The 17411-nt window shown below is 41.0% G+C and overlaps 1 protein-coding gene and 1 long non-coding RNA gene across 6 annotated transcripts in view; one reads left to right on the top strand and one right to left on the bottom strand.

The window, feature by feature from the left end:
* plxna1b (plexin A1b) overlaps positions 1 to 17411 on the bottom strand; it is a 254801-nt gene that overhangs the window by 149342 nt on the left and 88048 nt on the right. The gene's annotated exons all lie outside the window — the stretch shown is intronic.
* Positions 9068 to 15870, top strand: LOC110369018. Its single transcript, XR_002428616.2, has 3 exons — positions 9068 to 9310; positions 13480 to 13544; positions 15095 to 15870. It is a non-coding gene; the product is annotated as an uncharacterized LOC110369018 (long non-coding RNA).

Below are 17411 nucleotides of genomic sequence, written 5' to 3'. Positions count from 1 at the left end.
ACACACCCTTTATAATGGAAGAATTTATTTACAATCTCACCAAAAGAAACCAGAGGTAACAATCCCATTATCTCTCTCCGCCTGTGTGTGAGCACGCACACGCGTGTGCAACAGAGAGAGATGGAGAGATAGAGTGAAAGAGCTCATAAGGCTGTGATAAAGCACTGGAGATGAGAGGAAATATGGATGTTATTATCTAGATAATGGGGCCGTAAACAAAGGATACATTTCATTCAGGGATGGCTCGCAAACGCACACTGCTGCCCAGTTTATACGTCCACACAAAGTGGCTGATATGCACAGCGAGCAAAAGAAATGCTTTTGTTCTCTGAGCTCCCTGCATCCTACAAATATGAGTCTTTTCCAGTTCACTGGCTAATGACCAGTCCAAGCCTAGACTGGTTCTGCACACAGAAAGATGAGATAATGCAGAGAATAAAAGGCGCTCTTTCTGTCGCCCTTCCTGTTTTCTGCTCGAGTCCGTCTGCTTGTCAGTCTGTGCTGTCTCCAGTTTGCAAAAATCCCCAAATTACAAACCAATCTCGTCATCCAATCTTCGCTTCTGCCCACACCTTTGTTGCACTCGGGACGCGCCCCCTGTCACTGAAGATGCCGTTCATCAGCAGCGCAGACATTTCTCGAGGAACGCGCCAGCAGAACAATGACGGCAATAAAGACGGGAACACGGGACGGCGAGGGAGTGAGAGGCGGGTGACGTGGAAAAAAAAAACATCGGTAATAAATCGTTTCAATCAATTTGTTCTGCGGGCGGCGCAGCCAAGGCTGGCCAGAGGAACAGGGGGACAACAAAGGAGTGAGCGACGTATAAAGTGAGCAGACGGGCGGAGGAATGAAAAGGTTGGGTGTATTGGATACGTAAAGCACGTCTAATTAAATCAAACTGAGCAAAGACTGTGCCTTGGAACGCCGCGTTTAATCTAATAAGGTTAAACAAATGCATGCGCTGGCAAGCTAGGTTGCGTCGCGCACGTATTTGTGTTGCTTTTCATATTCGTCTGCAGGCGGCATTAATGTGCAAAAGTCAGTTTGATTTACACAACCAAAAGTTTATCCGCCCATCTGTGTCTGTGCTCAGCTTTGTGAATGCACATAAACCAAGCTGAGAAATCAATTCAAGCGTCTGCAGTGACAGGAGAAGGTGCCTCGGTTTCATTGTTTTCTCTGTATTGCTCAGCTCTCTACTAAGTGCTTGATGGATGGCTTCAGAGAACGATGCTGTGCTCGTGCTTTCAAGACGAGCTGCAATCCTATTCTCTTGTCAACATGTATAATGTAACATTAACAGACTTTAAACACATTAGAGGCATCGCTATAAGTATGAGAGTAGAAAAACAGGAAGGAGAAAGCAGAGATTCAAGTTAACACTGCCTTGAAAATAGAACGTTTTTTTTTTTCTTCTCGTATTCAAGTTACAAACGTAAATGTATTTACGTTTTTTTATGTGACAGGCCAGCACTAAATTAAGTGGAAGCAAACATATCCAGTGTTTTCTAAAGTAAAGAGAGCATTTGTATTTAATGCTCCTCATTCTGTGATGCGAGTGCTTTCGGCTGCTCTCTTATTAGGGGTCGCCACAGCCAGCTACTACAGCAGCTGTGAGTAATTTAATCTCAGCATTAATCCAGCTGTTCTGTTTGAGGTCTCAGAGGTCTGTTAGAGAACAATAGTGACTACAGAGCCAAGGAACACAGAACACAGGTCTTTAAACATAATATGCAGCACCCTCATTCAAAAAAAAATTGAGAATATGGCACAACTGCAAACATACTAAGACACGGTGCCACCTAAACTGACAGGCCGGGCAAGGAGAGGATTAATCAGAGAAGCAGCTGAGAGGGTCTTGGTATCTTTGGAGGAGCTGGAGAGATGCGTAGCTCAAATGAGAGAATCTGCTAAGTCTTTATGAGAAACGGTAGGAGGAACACCAGTATAATTTTTTTTTTAAAAAAGCCACAAAAAGTACTTTTTTTTTTTCAGTTTACCACTAACCATGTAGGGAACCCGGCAAACATGTGAAAGACTAAACGTTTCGGCCAAACATAACATTTAAAGATTAGAGCCAGGTGAGTCATTCCTGGTAAGGGGTCAACACGCAGTTCTTGTCTATTCCATCAGTGGTGATGGCTGTCAGCTGAAAACCAATCTGGAGAAAACCAGAGGTAAAGAAGAAGTTTGTTCTCTCTGGGGAAGGCTGCCCCTACAGCACAGGGGGAAAAAAAAAGGAAATCTATTATCTAATACAGTGAGAAAGGAAAGCTTGTGAAAGAGTAACTTCAGCTGCAACCTCTCTAAGGACGACCATTTTCAACTTTCCTCGACATCCCTATGGACTTTTTTTTACCAGACACTCAGAAACACCGCTTAATCCCTGTGACAGAAAACACGACGGCAAGTAAATAAACCAACACCAAACAATCACCAGAATGTAAGATTCCTCAATACCACCCATAATCCTCCTCCTACAACATCTAACATTCATTTCTCATCTGTACTATTAGCATTAACATCTCCCCACTGCCTGCCGATCCACCAAAAAGCCCCCGGTGCTGGGTTTTATCTGTGCCAGGCAGGCCTGGTTAGCTCTGATAGAAAAACTGGATAGCTCGCTGCTGATTGGGAGGGTTGGCAATGTGAGGCTGAGAGAGGTGGGTGATAAGACAGTGGCACACCAATGTAAACGACGCCTGTCATAGCCGCGAGTCAGACGTGATGGAGCGCGAGTTAATTTTCAGATTTTATAACATGGATGTGCTGGACGGGATGAAAGAGAGAGGGAGCACAGAACGACAGTGGCAGAAGGAGCTGGGAAGGAGTCCTGCAGAAAATTGTTGCTTTAGGATGTTAACTGACAGGAGAGGAGGATAAATATAAATAGGAGGAGGTACAGAGAGGGGCCGAATACTCCATGAGAATCAAAATCAAGCTGAATGGACCAAGAGCTGCAGGACCACCACACAGCTCAGGTAATAGATTTGACATGTCCCAGCAAGGTGAGAACACAAAGCATACGTGGATCTGTACGGAATCGGAAACATAAGCCACAGAGAAGTGGTAAACGTGACAATAACTATGTGCAATCATGCATAATGGCAACAGGCCTCCACGTTCCTGGCTTTGATGTGACAGAAGGCCCCATAGTAAATGTGCATGTGTTTAAGAGGGCCTGCCAAAGTGGGGAGTTTAACGTGGAGCTCTGCAGAACCAAAGGAAATGAAACGATCAACATGAGGGGGGGGGTGATGACCAGGAGAAAGATGACGTTCAACAGGAACTGAACAGAAAGAGAAGGTTGGAGTGGAAAAAGAACATCGCGAGATGACTTGGACACCTCACCCGGGCACATAATCTTCAAGCAGGCATGAAATTGTACACTTAGTATTTAAAGTGAATGTGAATAAAAAGATAAGCATTTCCTGATGATGTGGCTTAATTTCAAATGTCACCATTATTTCTGGAGCAGCGGGCAGTTCTATCAGAAAACAAAAACCTAGTATACTACGTTTTGGGAAACCGCCTAGATAGTGCTAGCTTCTTGTGACATTTTCTGATTTCATCTGTTTTGCCTCTCTTAGCAGTTTTCCCATCTCCAGCACTGGTATTCAGACAGAAGACTGAAATCACTCTTTGCTTATCTTAGCATCGTGAGCTTGGCAGGATCTGAGCTGCGCCAGACAGACAGATCTATCAGCTGCTCTTAAACAGCAGCAGATGCTACAGAAAACACCCCATTCTTTCTTATTATTGCGTGTCTAGGCAGGTGCCGTTCTGTTTCTAACCGTAATACCGAGTACAAGTACTTCAGTTTAGATACTTGCCCATTTTGAGTACCGATACTGAGTACTTAATAAATTGGTACTTATAGATCACAAATAACAATATCACTGACCACAGAAAACGGCGGACTATCAAGGGCAATGAATTAGGTTAGAGCTTCAGTTATCTTCAGTTAGCTTCTAATGTTTCCTTCAAAAAAAACAGATTGTAATGTGAAGGAAATTAATGGAGTGCAATTAATCACTCTTATTAAGACGTAATATGTCGGTTAACCAGCTGACTAAAGCAGATAGTCTGACTAAAAACAGCTAAAATCAGCTTATTAAAAGAGTAGATTGGCAACAAAGGTCTAACTTTGACCTTTTTGACACTTAGTCGTTGCACCGTCAGAAACTGGCAGACAACTGACATTTCCAGTGAGCTCTGCATATTGGATTATTGCTAACACAGCTCAATCAAAAACTAGGAGCGTTTGCAGTGCATCTTTGTTGTAGTTCAAAATAAATGCATCTATGTCTTTATGTTTACTGATTTACAACAGAGAAGGAACAGAAATTAAAATAGGCTCATAGGGACGATGGGAAAACTTTTAAGGTGAAGACAGATCGGACTGCCGCATGAAGCCAACACAGTCCTGGAGCCAACTTTATGGAAAAGGGAGTTGCTGTTTACCCCTTTTTCTGTCTGACAACAACAAAAGGAAAGTGCATATTAAAGGGCGGAGACATTTCTTCGAGTCTACAGCCGAGGATAATTTGCCTGTCGGCAAAAAATATTTCCTTATTTCTTTGAAAATGCTCTCAGACTTTCAAAGTGCTACTAAATTCAAAGGGAGTTTAATCCAGAGCTTTATGTAGAAAATCAAAAATGATAAAAATGTTATAGATAACATTACCATATGTGTAATAGGACTGGTGTAAACGCAGCTAGACAATAAGATGAATGACAATATGTAACTGCGATGATCCAGAAGTTACATCATTATAAAAACGAGAACTTGTTGCTTTGCTGTTTTTAATAGAGTGATTGAGTCATGCTATATGTTTTCTATTTGATAGTTTTGTGTTTACAAAATGAAACCCATACTGTCCCATATGTAATGCGTAGCAAATAACTCACCAATTTCTTAGGTGGGTCATGATAGACCATATTGTTTGTTGAACTACCATGAGTTGTTTGCAAATAAATAATGGCTGCTGCCTCTGTATTATTTGTTTGCTCTAAAATGCTTGGTTGAAAGAAACCAGACCTTGTCTTGGCTAGATTACCATTAACCTTCCAATATTTACTAATTAATGACACACTTAACTAGTTATCAAACCATTAATGGGAATGTGACACTTTTCACCCCCTATAGAAGATAGCAGAAACACATAAATGCATGAAATGTGGCCAAGAGAGAGCATCTCCTCCACATTTATCAACATGTTTGCTTATATATGTCCCTCTGACCCATGTTGGGCTGTCTTTTAAAGGTGGGAGCAGACGGACCATCACACATGAGTGATTGCCATGATACAGCTATGGGACAAATCCCCCCACGACCACCACACACACACACACACATTCTCAGTGTATGTGCCCGACTCATAGATGGGCTTAGAGTAAACCTCAACCATATGTAGGTCAGACACTTAGATACCAGGCAGCCTTTGCCTCATTAGAACCATGACAGACTAAGAGGCCTGGTGACATTGATGGAGGAGATGTGCCCTCAAACATCTACACGCACAAGCAGTGGAATGTGAGCCAGTTGGCGCTCAAAACAATTCAGGACTGCTTTGTTTTAAGTTATGAGAAAGGAGGAAAACGCACCTATGAATCCTTAAAAATGTGCACATTTAAGTTTTCGTTCAGTCCTGTTTACATTTATATATACCAATTCATAAAAAAAAACATCACCTCAATTCACCTTACCAAATGGATCAAATTCTTATGTAAAAACATATGGTCAAATCACTTTAATTAGTTTTATATTTACACGGATGGTTACGTGTTCAACCATGTTCATTAGTGCGATTAGGGCTGGACGATAATTCATTAACAATATACATCTATCGATTTAAAAACTTGCAGTTTTGGTAAAAAGTTGGTTGAATAAAGGTTTGCATTTGAACAGTGTTTGTGTGTTTTAGGTCTAAAAATATGTCATTAGACAACAGCATAAAATGGCCAAGGCTGCACTTAAAATGTATGTGTTGAATTTTTTGATATTTATCGATATTGGTCAATATGATTTCTATTTCATCAATATGCTTTTTTCTATATCATTCAGCCCTAATGTTAATGAAACTTTGATGATATATAACACAGACAATAGAGGCAACAGCTAACCTTGTATCAACCGTGATCGTCGGAAAAAAATGTCCGTCAATCTTTAAAGTATGAATTTGCACTATTTGTACAGGTCAGATTTTAACATGGAAGGAACCTGAAAAAAATTTTACAAATGGATAAACGGACAGAAATGTTAGGGAATGGGATAGGCAGGGTCCCTCAAGGTCCGGTGTCCTGGAACTTTTAGATGCGTCTCTGATCCTACACACCTGAGTCAAATAATCCGGTCTTGATTGGATACTGCGGAGGTAATTCAGCCATTTGACTCAGGTATGTTGGACCAGGGACACATCTATAATTTCCAGGACACTGCACCTCGAGGACCGCAATTGAGGACCACTGGGATAGCCAATAAAGCCTAGAAATACAACTTTTCAAAACTCTTCTTTTAGTCTCTTCTTCCATGCTTATCAAAAGTTAAATAATATTGGTATCAAATTCCATCCCTTTTTGAATTTTTCAAACCATGAAAATCTTAATCTCAGTTTACATGGCAGCTCTGATGTTTCGGGGCCCGCCTACACCCGGCACGTCCCATCGCAGCCACTGAAGCCCACCCCTGTTCAGATCCGTCTAACCTGCCCAACTCTTTCGTATCAGATTACTAGCACTGCCGAATCTTATTGACTGGCTTCAGTATTCATCCACATGTCTGCGCCGCTATTATTCGTGGGCGTGAACCTGTGGCCTTTCACCAGCAGTGCGCTCTAAAAAGGTCACGCTTTTCCACACTCAGACACAGCTGCAGAGACATGCAACAGGCTGTGGACGCTGGCTAGAGACAACAAAAGCCCGACTTACATGTGGCATCAGTCTCCAAGCGTGCCTACAGTATACATTAAGCGTGCCGGTTGAAAGTGAACCGCACCAACAGCAAATTAAACTTATTCATCACTGTTAAGGGCTTTAATTCCCACACTTGCTAAAGTTTAAAGACCTTGTCATTCCTCTCTTATCTGCTCCACCGTCTCCGTTCCTTCTGTACCGATGAATTCATCTCCCTCTCTCACCTGAGCACTCCTACCATCACTTTTATCTCTCGGCTTTCCTCCCTCCCCGCTTCTCTCCCTGAGAATTAAATGCCTTTAGCGAGCAGTCGTCAGATAAGTGCATGTAGCGAGTTGCTAGACACGGCACAGCGGCAGCATTTCATCTTCCATCACTAAATCACACTAACTCAATCATCAGCATGGAGCTACACACACACCCACACCACGCCGCGAGTGTGAGCGGCGCCGCGTCTAGAGAGGTGCTTTACTATGACTGATTTTATCAGCTGTCTTGCAAACGTGGGGAAGAAATTGCACCACAACATTATCATATACAATAAGATGAGGCTCCAAGATAGAGCTGTCCAATTGAACGCATTTTTAGTGTCGCAATTCAAATGAGAAAAGTCCCCCCCCTTCTTACACCGAGGTGCAACACAAATCCCTTATGGGATATCTCACCCGAAACAATATTACACATTTACATCAAAGGCTGCTGAGAGGGTATTTGCGTTAAAGAAGTAACATGCGCGCAGATTTAATGTGTGTATGTGCTCATGAGCGGAGCCACTTGTCACATTACTCCTACGGTGAGGCAGGCATTTCTGGATGACTGCAGAGCGTCGGAGCCAGTGAGGGGGGGAAAAAAAAAAAGAAAGAGGAAAGCTCTGCTAACAAGCTGCTCGCTGCCAGCCTTATCGCAGACAGGAAGGTGGAAAAACTAAACAAAGATTGGGAAGAGAGCTTAATGCAATGAGGGGGGACCGAGGCAATCATACACAGAGCCTTTATGTGCGTGTGTGTGTGTGTGTGTGTGTGTGTGTGTGTGTGTGTGTGTGTGTGTGTAGTTTTGCAAAAGCTAAAAGGGAATGGAGTGTTTGCATAGAGTGTGAGTAGGAGTAGAGGAGAGTGAAGACTGAAGTGTGTGTTTGATTTTGTTATGCAAGCATTTGCATGAGAATCAACGTTCTTGTGTACAGTAAATGCATTATTAAGTTCAGTGATAAGAAGAAGAAACAAAGAACACAAGCACGCACGCACGCACCCCTACTCTCGGAGTGAAACTATATGCAGCGCGGCTTGACCCACCATTTCCACTGTATCAGCCATTCGCTGGGATTATAGCAAGTGGGACCTCATCTTCAGCTGTAATTACTGAGGCAGGTGTGTGCGCAAGTATCTTCCTATGGGAGAGCCAAAGTGATTACATGGCCACTGGTGCCTCTAATAACATCTTTTAGTGGGAGGGAGAAGGAGAAAGGCAGGGTGGGGGTAAGATGAGTGATTTCCATCTTTCTTGGGGACAGCCAGAACAATTTTGGGAGCAATTTTTAACCAAACTGTCTGCCGTGTGTGCGTGCGTGTGCGTGTTTGTGTGTGTGTGTTCTTGTCCTTGCAGCTGAGCGAGAACAGTTTTTGCTCATTTTACTAGTAAAGTGAGGACTTTCATGTAAAGTGAGGACCTTTTTTTGGGGCTAAGGGTTAGGTTTAGCACTGAGGTGTCAGTCAGGCTTGAGTTAGGGTTAGGTTTATTTTGGCAAAGGTTAGGTTGGGTTAAGGGCTAGGGTCAGGATAAGGCCATAGAAAGGGTTGAAAAAAATGTGTGTGTGTGTTTCATATTTTACCACCAAACTGAGGACTTTTCTTCGGGTCCTCGCCTTCTTTTTTGGGCTAGTGGTTAGGTTTAGGACTAAGGTGTGAGTTGGGTTTAGGTTTGTGTTAAAGTCAGGGTTAGGCCACAGAAAGGGTTGAAAATGAAAGGAAGTCAGGACAAGGTCCTCAGTAAGTATACACAACAAGGATGTGTGTGTATGAGTGAGCGTGCGGGCGCGTGCCAGCGTGCATCTGGGTAAATAATTGCAATGGATGTAACAAGACTCTAATGGGAGCATGGCCAGAAGTGCATTTTAGATTGATGTGTGCCAAACCTTTCCTGGCCACAAAATGCCCGCCGCACACACCCCTCTCTCCTTGTTACACTTCACCGTCCTCCTGAACGGACTACTGGGAAAGCTACTTTTGTTACGTTAATCTTCTCTCTTTCCCTGGATTTTTTTTTGTATCTGTTTTGACACTTTGTTTCCTCTCTTAATCCGCCTCTTTTCTTTAAGTGCCATCTCTCAGCGGTATCTTCATCCTCTGTTTTTCCAAAAACACAGCCAAAAGGGAAACAGCCTTAATAGCATAAAGTAAGTCGACAGACTGAAGACTCAAATGAGTACAGAGTGGAAGCAACCATCTGGGAGTAAAGTTAGTAAAGGAAGCGTGGCGGCTTAAATTAGAGATTTTAAACATAGAAAGCTCGCCAACATACAAAGTTTGGCCGTTATAAAGCCTGTGGAATGCCGATGGTGTTTAAAACGAGCTTTTATAGTGTGGTTTTACAGTGATTTATACGTAGCTGTGGTTATGCTTGTGTATGTGCTTCATCTGGGGAGGCAGTAAGCAGGGAAACATTTGTATGTGCTACAGTTATAACAGGACTGAAACTGTTCATCAGAGCGTGTGTGTTTGGTCACATTACAGTCATATACTTCACTGTATTATAATGGTATTTCGGAATTGGACTAACAATTTGTCAACAACTGTGTGTGTGTATTAAAGGGGACATATGCAAAATCCATTTTTTTAACCCTTAAATACATTTAGTTGTGTGCTTGAATTCTCTGGGAATGTAAACAATTTGACTGTGGTCTGTTCAGGAGCTGGGCGAGATATATTGATGTTTTTGGGTCATTTTTTAAGCCATTTAGTTACCTCTGTTTTCTATTGCGTACTTTAACAATGGCGTTTCAGTATTTGCTGCGGAAAACAATTTTAAAAAGGTCATGGATTTCCGGCTCACCCATTTTTTCAGCCATGTTTATTTTGTAGTCCAAGGGAAAGGATGCCGAAGCTACAAGTGGGTAAGTAAAAGTGCATTACATTGTCCCCCAGAATCCGATAAAAATGGCTGAACGAGGTAGGGGTGGAACGCTCTGCGACCTCGAGAGGGGTGTGAAATGCCTCCTTCAGATTTAAAGAGACAGCACCAAAACAACTCGCCCTCAGATGCACCTCAGAACAAGGACAATAGATGGGCTGTGGGGTAACAATAACGAGGAACTCAGACCAAAGCATTGCAGTTCCACTTTATACAGACCAAAAGTGAATGATTTCAATGTGAAAATGAGGAACTGAAAAGCATGATATGTCCCCTTTAAAATGTCATTGTATTTAACCCCTCTGAGTTGAACCATCTTTTGGTGTGATCACAGCTACAAATCTTTTGGTACAGGTCTGTACCAGCTTTGTACATCTAATGAGAATAAGTTTTACCCATTCTTCTTTGCAAACTAGGTCGATTGTATGGAGATTAGGGTTAGGTCTAATTCTTGCAAAGGCAATTCTAACACTTGAATATGGTCTCTTTCTAAGCAGAATAAAAGCATCCCCCAGCATGATACTGTCGCTACCATGCTTGACAGTAGGGATTGTGTGTTCAGGCAGATGTGCAGTGTCAATTCTCTGCCACCACATATAGTTTAGCATATTGTCCAAATGTGGTGTTTTTTTCTGATCTGACCAGACCACACGCACTTCCCAGTGTTTGTCGGGTTCCCTACATGGCTTGTGGCAAACTCCAAATGGAACTTCTTATGGCTTTCTTTCAGCAAAAGCTTTTTTTGTTGTTGTTGTTGTTGCTGTCACACTACTGTAAAGACCGAGTTTGTCAAGTGCAGAACTGATAGTTAACAAGAGGTTCTCCCCCAGTTAACAAATACTTTGCATCACTTATTGTTAACCAATCAAATTATTGCCCATTCCTATGTGGGACATTTTGTACCACAAACTTGCTTTAAGGTAAGAAATGCGTGATACTAAATGGCAGCAGTTTCCTTAAAGTTATTAAGAGTAATTGCCAGGTAATGTCACTGCTATGCAGGGTTATTCACAGACAAAAGTGCCATCTTCCTTCCTCTCAGTGGGTGACTGGGTCCAATGTGCAAAGGCTGTATGCTTCACATTTCATGTTGCACAGGTTTGTGCACCCTTTTTTCTGATAAAAGGAAACCATGTTCTTCTCAAGATTGTATTAACTACCTTTAATATAATCATCTACTGTTCCATTGCGCACCTCACTACTTTGGATATCTGTCTGTGACAATTTATGTATAAAAAAAGGGTGTATAAATGATGTATAAAAAGGGTCGTAAATGTGTTTTGTAAATCCTGGCACTTCATATGGAAGACATTGGCATGGCAACCTCACAACAATCACTGCACAGCGTTATGCAGGAAGTGAAAGGAAAGGCTCTACCTGTGTGCCTAACACTTTACATGATAGTGTCATGAAGGCAGGGAGCACTGAGGAAAAACTCAAAAGCACAAAAATATGTGTCTTGCTTTTGACTTTTATTAGTGATGTGGTATGTGACCTGTAGGTCTGGACAGGGTTCTGCTGTTAGTTTAACCCGGGTGGACTGTATTTGTGTTTGTCCGTGAGGCAGAGCTGAGTTTTTCTTGGCGTGAGGCTGAATGCAGTGCTTTCTGCTGGGAGGCAGAGAACGATATCCGGATGGATGAAGCTAAGTCATGCTGGTAATCTGGAGGACAGAGTGGTCAAAAGTGATTTAGGATAAAATCCAGTCAGGTATCTACTTATTTGTCAGTCATGAACAACAGATAACAGAAATAAGCATGGATGCATATCAGCATTAACAGTAAACAATTGAGTATTTTGTTGACTGGGAAATAAACCACTTTTTTCAGTAAAGATTTTCCATTTTTTGCTCGTATGTAATGTTGGAGTTTAGTCCTCCTGTTACATCTGTTTTTGGCTGAATTTACTTATTCAGCATCTCCACCCAAGCAAAGACAACATTAGCCCCTTTCTGAAACCAAAAGCATGTCTGACTCAGAGGCATGGCCATGCAAAATCTGGCCATTTTCCTCAAAGTTTCACTGCCTCCTCCTTAAACAAGGCCACCCAAAGATTGCCAACCCTTGTTTGAGCAGATTTGTTTAATTCAAACTGAAAAAGGTCAAGACAAGGAGACTCTGGATAGAAATTAAACCAGGGTGGCTTTCATGCCTCGCTTACACGCCAACACTTTTGTTCAGCTTTTTATCTCTTTGTTGTTCATTCTGCAACCATATCCTCTTCATATGTTTATATCTCTCTCATCTTTTCCAGCTCATTTTGCACTCATAGTATGCTGTAATGGTCCACAGGGAAGGTTTTGGCTGCTGCCCTCTAAATAAAAAGGAGCATGACTGATATAAGACTCAAAAGACTATATGTTTGTGTGCATGAATATGAAAGCTAGAAAAAAGACATAGGATGAAAAAAAGAGAGCGAAGTCAAGTTAAACTTTGATGAAATAAGAAAATGTCAGTACATACATACTGGATAGAAACAAAGAGCAGAGCAGTTCTAATTTGTATAATACTGTGTTAAAACAAGGGAATGCAGATATGCTTTCTGCACACACGCACAGACACAAACACACACACCAGGTGTAATGACATTAAAATGGTATCAAAGTCGGCTCCGTTAAGTTGTCAGCACTAGGGAAACATCTAAGTGATTATTAAGCCATTATTGAAAGCCCCAAGTTCAACACCCCGTTGAAGCCATCTTGAACGTTTCTTTAACACACTATTTGAGCGTTAAGGGAGTATTTTTAATGCTTTTTGACATTAAGAGAATCTTCCAATACCACAAAAAAAAAACTGCAAAATATGAACTATATATGTGGAGGTTCTACACTGATTACAGATGATCTGTGATTTTAAGTTTTGCTATATTTTTAAAATAATAAAATAAAAACAGGATTTCTCGTTTTGCCAAAAAAAAAGTATTTAATCTTCACTCTGAACCCAATAATGTGTATTGTTTGGTCTCGTGAAGTGAATGCATCCTTACAGCCCTAACACAAACTAAAACCAAATCCTGTTTTAATAATTTGCATTACTCATGAAATTACTGCAGTGGAAAAACAATGACGACACATGCTTGACATTTTGTTCACCCCACCCTTGTCTATTTAAAGATGGGGAAATGTTTAACAAGTTGTATTACTCAATACCTGAACTTCACAATTTCTTTTACACCCATCAGTTCAAATTCAGTGGCAAAAAGGGTCATAAGACTGAAAGGATAAAAGCGTTAGCAACTGAGGTTTGTCTTTGCGGTCCAATAGAGGAACTACATAGAGAGAGATAACACATTCCTTAGAATGTATTCAGACAGGTGTGTTGCAGTGATTCATAAGACCGCTGTGTCCCAGGTTTATCAGGCACTCTTTTGTTCCCTCTTGACCGTTGAGAACGCACCATGGTGATTTTTATCTCACTCCTCCTCTTTTATGAAAAGATACAACCCCAAATTGGAGCCAACATGGAGCAAGTCGGAGCAGTTCAGCAGCCGGGAACACTGCGGTAGGAGGAACGTCAGGAATGTGGTTTGCTCTGTTCTGCTCTGCACCTGTAAACTGTTAACACGCCACTGACTGGTTTCTACTAAACTTCCTTATAAAGCTTTTTCTAACAGAACCTTTTACAAGGGTCCGATTCATAGTTTAAAATCTGAAGATAATAGTCCAAAAACAATGGTGGCAATAGACATTTTTCCCCATTGTTTTATTTTAGTTCTTACTCACTACATGCATTCAAAGACAGTCTTTTGATACGTTATTACTGCCAAATATCATCTAAAAGCCAGTTAATTACAGAGAGGTTCCCCTAGGGGATCATAGCCTATTGCGGATTGTCTAGCTTCAATCAGAAACTGATCCACAATGTTTACGGTACAAAGGGTATTGCTTTCAGTAAAATGCAGCTGATAACAGGGCAAAGGTTTGTTCTGCCTTCCAGTAAAGTTAACGTATCATAAAGCGGATGTGGAGCTCCAGCCAATGAGAAGAACTGCAAGGTAATAAATTATTTATCCAGCGCATTCCATCACATAAAAAAGCCGTGACTGATACACAGAACCAGGAAGTGGGTGAAACTTGGGACCCTGCAGCTTTTGCTTTCTAAATCTCACTGTATGCTTCTATAATCATTGGGTTTTTATATTTTATAGAATATATCTTTCATACACATTAAGGGCAAAACAAAGCACAAACACAATAAAAAGAAGGCATTGCAAAACAAACCATAAAACTAAAAGGCTACATACGGTAAGCATATTGAAAATCCAACAACATAACAGCATCTTCATTTAGTGTTAAATCTAGTCAAGGCTGGACAAATCCGAGAGTTATAGATTTTGAAATAGACTTGATCCAACGTGATATTACCCCTTTACCAATTTGCCAAAGTGGAACCCAACTTCAACACTGTCTGGTTCCTGATTGATAAAAGCTGGCAAATGTGTTATTCAAATATTTAGAATGTAAAATAAATAAATGCTTGACAAGTCTATAAAAGTTTGGAAATTTGAAATAATTAATCTATCAAAGTTTGTGACCTTTTCAGACACAAAAAAAACAAGAAAAGAGGAATCAATACAGTGAAAAAAAAGTCAAGATAGTAAAAAATATTCAAATAAATTATATTTAAAAACTAGTAGCTAAACAAGCAACAATAAAAAATTATTTAACTAAAATGTACAGTTGATTTAAACTTGTGTAAAAATGTATGAATCACAGCATTAAAACATAATATCAAAACAAATACGTTAGTAAACAAAGAGATACCAAAGTCAACCTACATACATAGTTCATTAAGTTTGATTTAATTTAGTTTCATTTAATTTAATTACTAGAAGTCAATGAAAAGCTAAATCTTAAACTACCTTTTTGTTACAAAAAGCTAAGTTTGCCTTTAAAAGCATTTAGTCTCTAGTGCCTCAGGTCCCCAGGTGAGGGGAGGAAAAAAATCGTCTCACTCTGATATTTTGTTCATGTGCACATATTAGGCGTGCTCTACACCCTATGTGTCACACTCAAATTACATCTATTAATACCCCACTCTGCTCTGTCTAGTTCACAGGGGGCAAAGATCCCGGCCAAAGACGTTTGCAGCATGGACGAACAACAAGGGATCCCCCTCTGCTCTGCCGCTGCTGGAGTGGATTCGCAAACAGACGCAAACAGGTGCACGGACACACACAGACGAGTCTCCACTCCAGGAATACCACAGCAGCAGCCCTGGAGCAGCTGCTGTGACCAGGTGGAGGGCTGAAACCCCGCCTCTGGTTGTGGCCGTAGCCATGGTAACAAAACAGGACCTGACCAATGGCTGCTGTGCCCCAGGAGGACGACTGGGGGTGAAGCCTGTGTTTGACATCCAAAGCTGTCCAGATGATACAGGCCACCCACGTTCAACCACATTCCTGCCAAATGATGATAATGAGAAGCTGTGAGCGACTTGTTGTATGTTCCTATTGGCGCCTGATTTCAGTCCAACAATTAGCAGGAGCAAATTTGGCAACACCCAAAGACACACAGGGGCATTGCAAACCACAGAGTCACCAGTCTTACAAAGTCTTGTTTTCAACTGTTTGTTTCCCACACGGACCAACTGTGTTTTAAGGATTTGCATTGTGTAAAGACTACTAGTAAAATATGCTGTAATATGGAAAGTTTTTTCGAAAAAAAGTAGAATGGAGCAAGAAAAATTAAACACAAGACTTTTATGTGTCACGGACCACTGGGAAACCGGCAACTTATAGATCAACTGTCTGGTTGGTCTGGGTGAGAATGAAACGGAAAGAGACGCAGTGAAAAAAACTAAATAAAAAAAACAGAATGATGTTTGTCCTAAGTGGTGGCTCAGCTTTCGCTGCGGAAGCACAGAATGAAGGGGAAGCAGAAAAAAAAGAACAACGAAAAAGAGGAACAAAACCTAAATATCCAAGCCACCCTCACACACAGGAATGTGCTTCACCCACTCATTCCCAAACGAACCAGAAGTTGAATAAATGTTCACAAATAAAATGCCAGAGAAGGTATTTCTGTGTTTCACCAGTCGAACAGCGCAGAAATCATTAGACCCTCTGATATATTAAAGAAAAATCTAAACGGAAAGCAGCTAAGACAATAAAAACAATACAGGTTTGCATGCTTCTTCGTGAAGGCATCTACTGTTTTGTTGCTTCTTTGCTACATCAAGGTATCCTTTGTTTTCTGATGCACAGAAACAAACCCATTGATAGAAGCATAGAGGAACAAACACTTGAGGTTACATGATGGGAAATAACAGAAAGATCCTCTGATCTAAAGAAAAAAACATCCAGTGGTTGTTTTTTTTCCCCCCTGCTTCAGTTCACATTGTGCTTTTCCTAAGGAGATTTATTTCCAATGAGAGATCCGTGAGCTCCTCCGTAAGATACGACATATTGCTGAAGCTGTCAAAGTTTCTAATAATTTGATACTTTATCACATAAACCCCAAATTAACTGAACAATTGGATTTACATGTGCAACCCCAGGTATATCCAACATTTCTTTTTCCTTAAACCTCCAACCTAAGTCTACCATAACAATAGAGATGCATAACTTATCGAGTTGTGATTGTCGTAACAGTGTCTATTATCGTAACATCCCAGAGGACATCTCGGATGCATTATTTGTTATATGATTATAATGCGGGGATCATTCATTCATGCTCTGAATGCAAATAATGTATTTTCACAGCTGTTATCAAGGTATAACAAGGCTGCCATCTGAAAACTGCTACAGTTTTGTGTCTGTCTCTTACTGTGGCACAAAGTTCTTTTATTGAGGTGGCAAAGAAAGTGCCTGAATGACTGGACTAACAGTGTTGGCTCTACCCCACCTGCTGCTGGCCATTACAGGTCAGCCAGCTGAAAGAAGGCATCCACATGTTTCCCTGGCCAGTTTAATAAGTCGCGTCATAAATAAATAAAAACGACTACATAAAATTATATCTGTTATAATCAATATGTTGTATTATTATTCAGAATAAGTGATGATTTCTGTTTGTGTATTTTAAATAATAGAAAGTAGACACTGCATATTTGCTTAATTTTTTTGTGTGAATGCTGTCAAACTGTGTCGTTTGTCCTCAATGTTACAATGAGAATCTCTTACCAGCCCGTGTTTGGGGTTGCAGATTACTTCGGCTCCTCATTTGACCATTTTCTGTCACGCCACTAGTCTATTTGCACCTGATTGAGGACGCTGTCTCTGATTGCTGCTTTAATGGTGAAAATTTGGTCCAGAGGTAATGTGGTTTTCAGAATAACAAATGCAGCCACATCTGCAAAAATCATGTTGAAGACATGCTGTTTTTTTCGAAGCCAGTTCATTTTTCTGTGCAGTTTGTTTTTCTCTCTCGT

The sequence above is a fragment of the Fundulus heteroclitus genome, chromosome 20 (genome assembly GCF_011125445.2).
Source record: "Fundulus heteroclitus isolate FHET01 chromosome 20, MU-UCD_Fhet_4.1, whole genome shotgun sequence".
In the NCBI taxonomy this organism is placed as follows: domain Eukaryota; kingdom Metazoa; phylum Chordata; class Actinopteri; order Cyprinodontiformes; family Fundulidae; genus Fundulus; species Fundulus heteroclitus.
Note: the sequence above shows the minus strand (reverse complement) of the source record. Positions and strands in the feature narration are given on the sequence as shown.